Source organism: Mauremys mutica, unplaced genomic scaffold (assembly GCF_020497125.1).
Source record: "Mauremys mutica isolate MM-2020 ecotype Southern unplaced genomic scaffold, ASM2049712v1 000027F_np12_subseq_20225447:20335782_obj, whole genome shotgun sequence".
NCBI lineage: Eukaryota > Metazoa > Chordata > Testudines > Geoemydidae > Mauremys > Mauremys mutica.
In genome coordinates, this window is record NW_025422809.1 from 44,777 (window position 1) to 56,865 (window position 12,089).

At 43.3% G+C, this 12,089-nt stretch overlaps 1 long non-coding RNA gene across 1 annotated transcript; it reads left to right on the forward strand.

Moving 5' to 3' along the window:
* Positions 1-1,778: 1,778 nt before the first annotated feature.
* Positions 1,779-11,714, forward strand: LOC123356906. Its single transcript, XR_006575450.1, has 3 exons — positions 1,779-1,871; positions 8,290-8,400; positions 10,204-11,714. It is a non-coding gene; the product is annotated as an uncharacterized LOC123356906 (long non-coding RNA).
* The last annotated feature ends 375 nt before the right edge of the window (positions 11,715-12,089 follow it).

Here is a 12,089-nt window from a genome sequence, read left to right on the forward strand (position 1 = left end):
GTTATAACATGGAACAGGAAAGGTAAGCAGGGAAAAAGAAGCGGACAAATGACCGGGCTGAGAATGACCAGGTGGCCTGAAAGATACTCCAGAGTGGACGGCTCATTTATGCTTGCTGGCCTAGGGAAGGAACTGCAGCTGATGGCTAATCACACACAGTGTTGTCTGGCTGGCAGAGGAGCTGCAGTGCCAATTGAGGAAAGATGGATCTGCAGAAAGAAAAGGTTGCAGCACAAAGAGACCTGTAACCCTTTGACCACTGAATTGTTCCTGACATACTGCTTCAATGTCAGTGGCACTTAAGGGTCTGACAGCAGCTTCTACAGGACATTTGGCTGGTATGTTGCCATCTCCTCAAATACGGTTCTCCAGAATCACACATCATCCACACTGGTGTTGTGAGAATCCCAAATGGAGGGTAGGATCTAACTGAAAGTGAATGGTTTTGTCCAAAACCCACACTAAGCCAAAAAACCTGAATAAACTACATTCTGCTTCATGAACAATTTTGAGATTTCAAAATTTGTTTTCATTCCAATTCAGAAAACATTTTTTTTCAAAAGTTCCCTGAAAAATAAAATTCTGGGGAAAAAATTGTTTATCGATCAAAATGTTTTGTTTTGACAAAAATATTTTCATTGTGATTTGAACTTTTTAAATTATAATATATACCAATACAAAAAAAATCAAAATGAAAACATTTCAAAAAGAAGAATCAAAACATCACCCAGATCTACAAGATCTTCAAGATAGAAAGCTGCCTGTCTACTTTATTAGTAAAAGGACAGAATTAACTCCAATTCTGGGTGTAACTTCTGCTGCTGAGTAAATGAAAACTGTCACACAAAGGGAAATAGATGGGGTTTCCATTAAAGAGAGGAGAGAAAAAAATGTAGCGTGTCACTCAAGCTGATATTTATGTTGGATGTTATTCAGATTCAAGTGTGTAAATAGCAGCTGAGTATTAGGAGCCTCAAAAATAAGTATTACAATTATCGGTCTGCTCACCCATCCTTATTAAGTAGTATTATTATACTCTAATAATAGTTGCAACCACTAAATGAGGACAGGATATTGCTCTAAAATTAAAACAACCCAATTTAATCCCTGTAATTAATGTGTTTGATTTTAGTTACAGTTTCTTACATATAACTTAAATAGCTTGCAAATTCACAAGGAGTTGGATAGAGGAGATTTATTTTTCCTTCTCAATATTGGTTTAGAAATAGGAAGGGCATTCTCAGGATAATATAATCAGTGTAACTGAGGCAATATTTACAAAAGGAGCCAACAGAATAAAACAGCAAAGGAAACAATTCCATTAGTGGTAAAATACGCACCATGTATTTTTAAAATTCTGAAATCACGTGTGCCAGTACAAAAGGAAGTGGCAGTAACTTTTTGCAGAAAGGAATCAGATACAATAGCATTGCAAGGCAGCCTTTTCCCACTGGTTCCTTCCTTCCTCTCCATACATTGTGCTTGTCGTGTCCTATCACATCATATAGAGCAGTGTTCTTCACTGCAAGGCCCGCGAGACCTAAGTGCGGCTCCCTGTCAATCGCGCTGTCTGGTGGCACAGTGGGGCTGCAGCTCAGGCAGGCTCCCTGCCTACCCCAGCCCCACGCTGCTCCTGGAACGGCCATCATGCCCCCGCAGCCCTGGGGGTAAGGTGGGAGCAGTGATCTCCGTGCGCTTCTCCTGCCTGCAAGCACCACCCCCGCAGCTCCCATTGGCCAGGAACAGGGAACTGTGGACAATGGGAGTTGCGGGGGTGGAGCCTGCAGAGAGGGGCAGCACGCAGAGCCATGCCTCCCACCAGGGGCGTGTTGGCCCCTTCCAGGAGCGGCATGGGGCCTGGGCCATCTGAAGTAAGTGTTGCCCCCTTCAATGGGCAGGTTCTGAATAGCTCTTTCACCTCCCAACCTGCAGCCTCCCTGAGCCCGCCCCCTTCCTGCACCCTAAGCCCCTGCCCCAGCCCTGAGCCCCCTCCCAGAGCCCACACCCCATAACCCCTCCTGCACCCCATACCCCCTCCTGGAGCCAGCACCCCATACCCCCTCCCGCACCCAAACACTCTGCCCCAGCCTGGAGTCCGCTCCTGCACCCAAACTCCCTCCCACAGTCCACACCCTACACCACCTCCTGTACCCCAAGCCCCAGCCCCCTGCCAGAGCCAGTCCCCCATACCCTCTCCTGCACCTCAAGCAATATTACCAATAACGGTAATATTACCATATCAACCAACAAAGAACTTGGAATGTTCACCCATCTTGTCAGGTACGTGTTCAACCATCTGTGTCAGGTTGATGTGGCTCTCACATTGAAGGTCTTTTGCCAAAGTGGCCCCCACTTCAAAAATAGTGAAGAGCACTGGTATAGAGAATCCTGTTCCACATGAAGGACTCACCTTAGAAACTGGTGCCACTACGTGAGCACTGTGATTTCTTTGAAATGAAATTTGAGTCTTACTATTATTTTGTCTGAAAGCAAGAACTGTTTTATGGAGACTATTAGTTTCCCCACAATCACTGGCAACAGAAAAACGGGAAAAGGAACGGGACTGGGGATTTGAGGAATTCAAATTAGGCTGAACTATGATCAAATATCTGAGCATCAGAAATTCTGACATCTGAAATCTCCTTTAGGACATTATCTTGTTTTCTTCTTCTCCTTGCAAGGAGGAGGAACTGGTATATGGTTCATATGGTATAGTTGTGATACTGAATCCTTACATCTGCTTCTCTAGAGGGCTTGCATATGTCTATTTTACAAGGTCACATTGCACATACATGTGGGCAGATTTCAAAAAAGGCATCATTCTCTTTGTGCAATACCAGGTTTAACTGATATCACTAGACATCTACATGCTGAATTTCTGGGTGCAGTTATTTAGATGTACAAATTACATCAACTATGCCCATACTCAGGTGGAATAAAGGAGGCAGAGTTTAAGCCTGACTAAGCCTCAGGCTCTGAGTATAATATTTTAGTCACTTAATACCAAAATTTCAAAGGGGCTTTAATCAACTGTCTAAATTTGCAGTAGTATTTGCATGCACACTTTTTTGCAGGGGGGAATGGTTCATGGAAAAAATTAGGAGCAAATTTAGGTGCTAGTTTTTGGAAATGTGACCCTTAATGCTGCTCAGTTGTGCCACTGGCTTTATACATTTTTTATATATATATAAAGTAATTTTTTTAAAAAAGCAGATCATCTGCCATGCTGAAAACACCCTGTAATAGTGTAACATTTTGTATGAAATGATTCCACTACAATCTTAATAACTGGAATCTTTATAAGACAGCTAATTTTTTACACAATGTACAAGTGCACACTTTCAGTTTTTCTGGGATAATAAAGAGGCCTGCAAAACTTAATTGTTAAAGTGTTTTAGAGATTTCTTATTTAAACATGCCTGTAGACACCTTAATTCCTTATTGACTTTCCAGAGATCTGAGTGGGTAAATGAAATCATACAGAAAATAATTAGTGCCCTAGCTTTCTGTGATGCTACTGAATATGGAATTCATAGAGATTGTAACATGGTCCTCTCATTTGGAGACTCCCACAAGAAGAGATGCCAAGGAAACCTGTGAGACTCACCTTACAGAGTTTGTAAATTATTATCCCCTTAGATGAGAGCAGATTTGGGGGACACATCAGAGTGCTGAGACTCTGTCTGCAAGCCCTGTAGATTTGGGGAATCTTAAGGGAGAGTCCCTATGCTATGGAGGCAGGAAATGTCTCTAAGGATGCCAATCCATCTTCACAGCTCTGTGGTCCATAGCTACTCTACTGCTTGTATTATTCAACTATCCATTTAAATAATTAAAAACATTCAGTTATGTACAATTTCCCTAAGATACTGCAGGATTTCCAGTTATCTGCTCCACTACATTGCAGAAGAGTTGGGATTTGCTTGCCACAGTGTACCTGGGACCTTGGGCACACTGCTGTGTTAGCATACCAACTTCAGTATAGCAGTCTGAATTTTGCAGACGTATGTACTTTTTTACTGAAATTTCTATCTCTAAGCATGTTATGATTTGATAGCAATGAAGTTATGCAATGCAAGAAGCAGCCAAACCAAACCCCATTATGAACTGGCAATCCTTTGCTGCAGAGTGTTGTTACCATTGCTATGTAACTTTGATGCAACTACTCCATAGAACTATGCCATATTCTACATGTACACAAGGCAAAACAAAATACGATCGATAATGTTAGACTCTTCTTGAAACCATATGAATCAGTCTTCATGTGGTTTTACAGAATGCACAGAGTTCAGCCCAGCAGCAACAGCCTCCAAAACTAGAATCAGCTGATAGCAGCTGCAGCCGGTGCTCAAAGTGTGATGGGGAAAGGGGGTAAAACAAGATACTCCATAGCTCAGCTCTGAACTTGAGAATTAAGCAGCTGGACTATGAATGAGCCCTGTAGTTCTAGTCTAATTATCAGACTGCTCAAATTAGCTCTTCTATTTCTGTTTCGTCTCTTTCAGGTTACCCTTTAAAAAAACATTTACTTTCATTATTTTGGGCTTTGTAGCTTTTTGTATTCAAGTGAAACAAGAAGCAGCTTTTTAATTCCAATACAAAACAAGTGCAGACAGGGCCGGCTTTAGGTTTTTTGCCGCCCCAAGCAAAAAAATATTTGGCCGTCCCCCCTCCCCCCGCCCTTTTTTTTTGGCTTTTACACGTTTGCACTTTTCAATGTTTTTTGTTTGTTTTGTCTTGTTTTTGACTGTTTAAAATTAAAAAAAAATGAAACAGAGAATTTGTAGTTAGCGAAGTAAAACAATTTCCCACTGGTGTGCTCATTTACTCACTGGGCCAGCCAAGGAGTGAGCTGGGCTGTGTCTGCCTGGGCAGAGCTAGGGCTGCCCCTGCACCAGAGGCCTTGGCATAGGCAGGACGTCAGCACCAACCCCAGGGCTCATGTGGTCCGTGCGGGTCGGACCAAGTCACGCTGCTGGCAGGCTACCCAGCCTGGCTGTCGCTGCCGAGTACCCAGGCCTGGAGCTGCGTGGGAGACACCAAACAGCTCTGCCTCCTGTCTCTCCTTCCCCGCGAACACGCCCAGGGGCTTGGCGCTGCCCTCCAGAGCTGGGCATCGCAGCCCTGTGCTGGCAGGAGCAAGCAGCGGGCGTTGGGGGTGCGGGGAGGAGGCTGCCGGTCCCTCCAGCCAGGGCACAATCACCTCCATTCCCCCGGCACCAATCCCAGTCTGAAATGGCTGTAGCAGCCCTGCCCATGGTCCCACGTCTTGCTATGCAGCGCAGGGAAGGGAAGAGGCTCAGAGCAGGGCTGTGGCCCGGCTCCCACACTGGCCTAGGGCCCCCGTGGCTGGAGGGGCAGCGGACCCCGGGGGGCCTGGCTTGGGGCAGCCTCAGCAACACCCCAGAGTCCCGGGCGGTCACCCTGCAGCGTGGCCGGGGACAGAGCCAGCCGAAGGGGGACACCACCTGTAGCTCTCACGCGGAGCAAGCTGGAGCGGCTGCGGGGTTTGGCTGCCAGGGCCAGGGGCAGAGCAGCCGTCGGCTGGTGATCGCAGGGCAGCGTGCCCGGTCCTCCCGCTCCCCGGGACCCCCGTGAGCCAGCCGCGGGCTCGGCCTGTGCAGCGGCACGAGTTCAGCTCAGCCTGGGCTGCCGCTCCCCTTCCCTCCCCTCCCCAGGTAGGAGACAGCGCAGGGGGGAGGAGGCGGCGGACGCAGGGACAAGCCGAGGAGGAGCCCGCAGCCAGCGCTGGAGGAGTGGCCCGCCCAGCCGCAATGTTCCGCCGCCACCCCCTGCGCTCCACGACCGGGGAAGAGCCACACTACCAGCTCCTGCCTGAGGGGGGCTGGCCACTGCCCCTGGAAGAGCGGCAGGGACATGCTCCCCACTGAGCTGGCTCCCCCTGCCCCGCCGCACAGCCCCGGCGGCACCCAGTCAGAGAACAACAGGGCGGTAAGAATCCAGCCCTGGACATTGTCTCAGGTTGGAGCTGGGGCCCCAGCATTATGTCGCCCCCTGGTAATTTGCGGGCCCAAACACCTGCTTGTTTTGATGGTGCCTAGAGCCTCCCCTGAGTGCAGAGACTGAGATCCTCCTAAACAAAAGACTTCCAAGATCTGATCTCTCCCTGACTTGGGACAGATTCTGACACTCCACTGACACAGAATACCACCTTATGCGACATGTACACGAACATGGTGCTATTCAGTGTGAATAAGGTACTGGAATCTAACCCTCTAAATATAGGTTTCTTGGAATGGACTGGTGTCTGACTGATGTCATAGAAACTGATAAAGGATGTCTGATTTTTCTAGTTGATCCCCATTTTGTGAATTAGTGTAATATTTAAAAATAAAATAGTTCAGTTTCTTTCACATCCTAGATGTATTGTTCCTACTGCTGAGAAGAGACGATGCACTTAAAGTGTGTTTACAAGTCAGCCCAACCCCACGATTTTCTACCTGTATTCATTTTTGCTTGAGTGGCACACATCTACAGCAGACTTTCAGTCGGCATTCCAGAGCCGTGAAGGAATGTCATGTTTTGTAAACCAAACAGGAAGAGGAATAAGCCAGACACTTACATCACCTGACAAATGTGTTTCTCAAACATGCAAGTTTATTTAAGGCCTTTACATGGAATGTGTTGACAAAGGAGAGAGAGAGAGAGAGAAAGAAAGAATTGGTGCTATGCTTAACATGTTTTGCCCCCTGTAAAAAAGAATTAAATGGCCTAACCTTCCCCCACCCCCTACCCTCTTTATGTCTGCAAGTAAACGTTTCTGAAATCTATAGCTACTGGCAGAACAGCAACACATAATAACATGGTAGCGACACATAAAACTGTCAGTCTTCAAGGGAAATAGATGGTTAAGCTGAGGGGGTAAACAGACTAAATCAATTTGAACATGCATGTTAAGGACTGTGAAAGGGCAGAGTTTAGTGCTGCTAGGCTGGAAAACATTTGTCTCTGTCTCGTTGTATTTCCCTACCATTCGGCGGAATCCACCCACAGACCTCTCACTTGGCTCCAGCCAGACTCCATGGCTGATTAATGGCAGCTGGAGGTGTCCACTAATTTCCTCACCTAATAATAAACTTCAGCCCAAAACAGTGGGCTCCCCTCAGGCCCATATTTAACATAACTATACTCAGTACCAGAAAAAAACCAGTGACCGTGTCTCTGCTCATGTCTCAGAGATAATGCATGTTTAAGTGGGTTATTTAGTTGACTTTGGGCACACTATCTCTGTCTACTCCAGGACAAACTTCGCTCAAACAACATCTGGGTCACTTCTACAAAGACCTAATTTTGCAAAAATATTCTGACCATCACCACCAGTGTAAATTGGCAAATCGTCTCACCTAGCACAGATCAAAGCTCATTGAAGCAGCAAAATTACTTTAAAAACAGAATGAGCTCTCTCTCTCATTCTAATCACAGGCTCACCCACACACCCAATTATGATTTCAGAGGCTGAGGTTTAAGCAATCCGCATGGCTCAGGACTTCCTACCCAAGGGTGCCCAATAAAACATTTTATATGAAGACATATCCTCAACAAGAACTTTTCCAGATTTTGTTCTCAGTTAAAGCAAACCTTTGTTACTGGAGGGAGTTGTGTGCATTTTTATATGCCAGTATTAAGATAATAAAGACTGTATTGTTTACACGGGCTATCATGTTAACCACACTAATATTTACTACATTAGTAAGCACGCACATTTAATAATTATCCACACACTAAGGCCTAAATCTTTCTCACCTTACTCAAGTGAGTAAGCTCCTCTGACTTCAGTAAGACTACTTGTGTGAGCAAGGCAAGCAGACTTAGCCCTAAATGACTGATGGAGGCATTTTATATCATGAAATAAACAAATAACTGATACTCAAAATTCATCTTCTAGATCAGCAAAGAAAAGTTGTTACAAAATATGAGTCCAGTCCTGCATTCTTTGTGCACCTAAAACAGCCATTGTTTTCAAAGCATGCTCAGGTCCTACACAGATGAAAAAAGCAAAGGAAAAAAAACCAGTTATGAGCCCTACATAGGTGTGTCTGTGTTATATAAACAAGTATTAACATAAATACATACTGCCCAAGTCTCTGTGCAATATACAAAATATATCAAACAAAAACTACGTTAAGAGAACATTAAGGTTCCAAAATAAAGTATGCAAAAGTTAGGAAATGCCAGAATTAAGGTAACCGTACAACCTGAATGCAGCCCTCATGTGTGTATGCATTATCGTACAGTCTTTAATTACATGATCACATATTTTTTTTACAGGACCCCTGACTCATTCAGCGCAATGTCATCACGTGACACCCATATGGTTCATCAACAGAGTTGGAATTATTAAAATCTACCACACAGACCTCTGCCACTTGACCTAATAGAGTAAGCCATGATAGTACTATGTTGTCATTTTCTCCATACGTCTACACTTACAGCAATGTGTAAAATCACTGCATGCACAACTAGCATGGGTATAAATAGCAGTGTAGACAGTGAGGCACTGCTTAGGCAAGCAGAGTACAGACATACCAGAAACTTAGGGATGTAATGTCCCACTGATTCTCCACTACTAGAGACTTTCCATGTGGCAGTGAAAGGCTCTGGCAGTGGGGAAAAGGCTCTGGCAGTTTCTCACCGCTGAAGCCTTTCCCCGCTGCCTCCTCCAGTCCGAGCTTTTCACTCCCACGTGTAGCTACACACCACAGTGTGGACGCAGCCTGCTTTTCATTGTAGCACGTAGCTACCCATACCCTACATGTCGCCACAAGTTTAGACAAGTCCTCTGTGTAGACCAGCATTAGAGCGAGATGGGGCACTTTGCCAAAGGGTTTCACAGCTATCTGCTGAAAACAGAGTAATGGTGAGACTCAAGAATTGTGTTCCATTCAAGGCTCTGAAAGATGGAGTGCTGAAGTTGGCAAAGATTGTCCATTTTCCCCAAGCTAGACTCTCTTTGCCCCATCTCCTCCAACCTGTCCCTGTCCCAGAAGTGTCTGTTCTCTTCCTTTGGCTCCTTGTCTCAATCCCATTCTCCTCACCTAGCCAGTCCCAGTCTCAACTCCTCTGGCTTCTCAGACCTGTCCCTCTCCTTGCCCAACAAATCCTAGTTTCACCCCCCCACACACACACCTCCAACTCCTTTTACAGTCTCAACCTCCCCCACCCCAAGCACAGTCAGCCTCAGCCCCCTTCCCCTCCAGCACCTTGTCTGATTTGTCTTTCTCCCCCCGATATGGTTTCCAAACACCCATCTCACATTCACTATCCTTCTTGGCGCTCTCAACCCTACTCTCCACCCCTGAGATCCTTATCCAAAATCAGAGTCCCTTGGCTCCCTGTTTCAGTCTGCTTAACCAACTAGTCCCAATTTTTTCCCCTCACTCGTGTACTTATAAGAGCTATCTCCTGGGTTCCAGTCACAGTTCTCTCGCATCTTCCCCATTCCCAGCTCCCACTTCCAGTTTCACTCCTCCTCACCAGCCTCCAAGGACAGTTTCTATCCCTCCACCCACTCTCAGGCTCTGTGTCCCAATCTACTCTCCCTATATGTTCTCCTCGGGTCCAGCTCTTATTCCGTCTTAATTTGTATCAGGCAATTTCATGTGACTTACCTTGACCAATCAAACCTAATACAATTTGTATTTCTAATATTGAAAAAGATTTTTGCCATCTGTTTGCCATTAATCCACATAATTAAAAGATATGACAACAAATAAAAAGATAGAAATTTAAAGGTCAAATAATAAAGTGCTGTTAACTATATTTTTAATCTTTAAAAACCTACATCCTTGAAATAAGCCCCATTAAAGGAACAAAAATTCCATGTGACTGTTTTCTATGTAATAGGTTTCTAAGATGCATTTTTAAAAAAACAGATTTTAAAACAGTATTAGAGCTTTAATAGGTTGGGATCTGATTTATATTTCCCTTGAAAAGGGAAAGAAGGGAAGGCTAAGTATCCCATTTTCTCAGTGTCTGGGCTGTTGGACACAGATGCCAACTCTTTTTCCCCCGGCTAGTTGCACTTCCTTACTGTAGAAACAGGCTATATTTGATGCCAGAAGAAAAGTAAATTGTGTTTCATATTATTTGACAGCTCCCATTAATACCTGCATTTCTTAATCACTGTAAAAAATTGAAACCACAAAAATTCTTACGTTTATGCATCTGTGTGTTTCTTCACAGAAATGGATCTAATAAACACCTGGACACTAAGAAGAGATTTAAGATACAAAACCCATGGCTAGCAATGTATGGTTGCACCAGCAACTCCTGGGACCAAGGGACTAAAAAGTAATATAATGATTTCTTTAGAAGTCTTATCGTAGCTTGCGAGGAAACTGATTTTCCAGACATCTGTGCAAATGGATAGTCCATTCTCTTCAGAGGTTTTCCCGTCGCTTCCTGTATCTTCCCTCCTTGGGGGAGAAATCAGCAGGAAATTTAGTCCAGTTTTGCATGTGTCTTTATTTTTTCCAGTATATTAAAAGGAATAATGGCAGTACTGCTATGGATGTCACTAGATATAGCTTTGCAATATGGAGGAGATTAGGATAAAAACTTAAGGAAGAAAACACAGGAAAATATTTTACTTTTTTTTTTTTAAAACATACCAGAAAAAATCTAATTAGAAGTAGAAGAAAGGTTTTCTATAAGGAGAAGCTTCTGTCCTGCTAGGAGTATCCATGTTCTTTCTGTGCATCAGCCAGTACTGAGAGTGCCGATGCTAGAAAACCATTTAAACTTCTAGTCAGTAATGTATAAGCTAGTCCAATTTAAATAACCGCTTTTAAAATTACCATAGAGAAGATTTATTTTGTAATAATTAATAATCCATTGCCTGTCCCATTTTCAAAGGTGAACTGTAAGGCTTGATAACTTGCCAGCAGTTTGAATTCAGAGATCTGGGTCTCACCTGAAATAGTAGATAATTACATCTAAAACATTACTTCCACTGTCTCAGATCTGCAAGTAAGCATGTATTTAACCACAAAACAAGCTTTGAAGTTAAGCAAATGCATAAGTGTTTGCAGGACTGGGGTTTAGGATGGTAATGATGTCCTCAGTAGTTGCAAACCTCTAGCCAGATTTAGTAATTTACTTTATTCAGGTGACAGATTATGACTTCCCAAGACATAACGCAATCCTTCATTTTATTTTTTTTAAATTAGACTGTTCTTCTTCCTTACTGAAAAGGATATTACATGAAGTAGTTTTTCCAGTGTGTTGTCAGCACCTGGTTGGAATACAGATGTGTGAAAGGTATTTCAAAACTTTGCCTCAAGAGCAGTCTAGTTTGCCATAAATGTTGTTTTAACATCAAGCAGTTAGGATGCTTCCTCACACATATTTAATAGCCCAGCAATTGCGAGTTACAGAAGTGACTCAAGCCTAATTAGAAAAAGAACAGTATAATTGTTATTAACCATATAAGGACTGAATTTGATGAGTAGTCTGACATCACATACAATATAGATTTATGAGTACTTGTTATTAGCATTTACTGTATTATGTTTTATATTAAGTTGTAATACATATTATTCTCTCCTTGTTAATTATATTATAGTACTTGTTTTACATACGTTTGGCATAAATACTTTGTTTTCTCTACATGCAATATATCTGGAGAAGTGTTAATATACATTGGGCCTTTTTAATTAACTGAAATAAGGAATTTACTATTATGATTACAAACACAAGAGACGGATTTAAAAATTGCCTCTTTTGGAGGATGGGCACATCCCAGGGAATCCTTAATCAGGTAAATACGGTAACTACTGTCAGGTACATAAGTGCATAAATAAAGCCAAATTTCAATCACCTGCTATTTGAATCTCAAAGTATCATAAGACCCTGACTATGTCAGTGTGTTCATATTCTTCTTGTATATTTATATATTCTCAAAAGGCCTGCAAATTGTAGAGCAGTGCTTCTCTAAAATAACATTTAAATACACTAACAATATGCTATATAATTTTGGACATTTTGGACACTGTTTAAAATACAATACTTCATTATTCATTCCATATTTTGATTATCCTCAGTTTATGCGTACCTCTCCATGTCAGTCT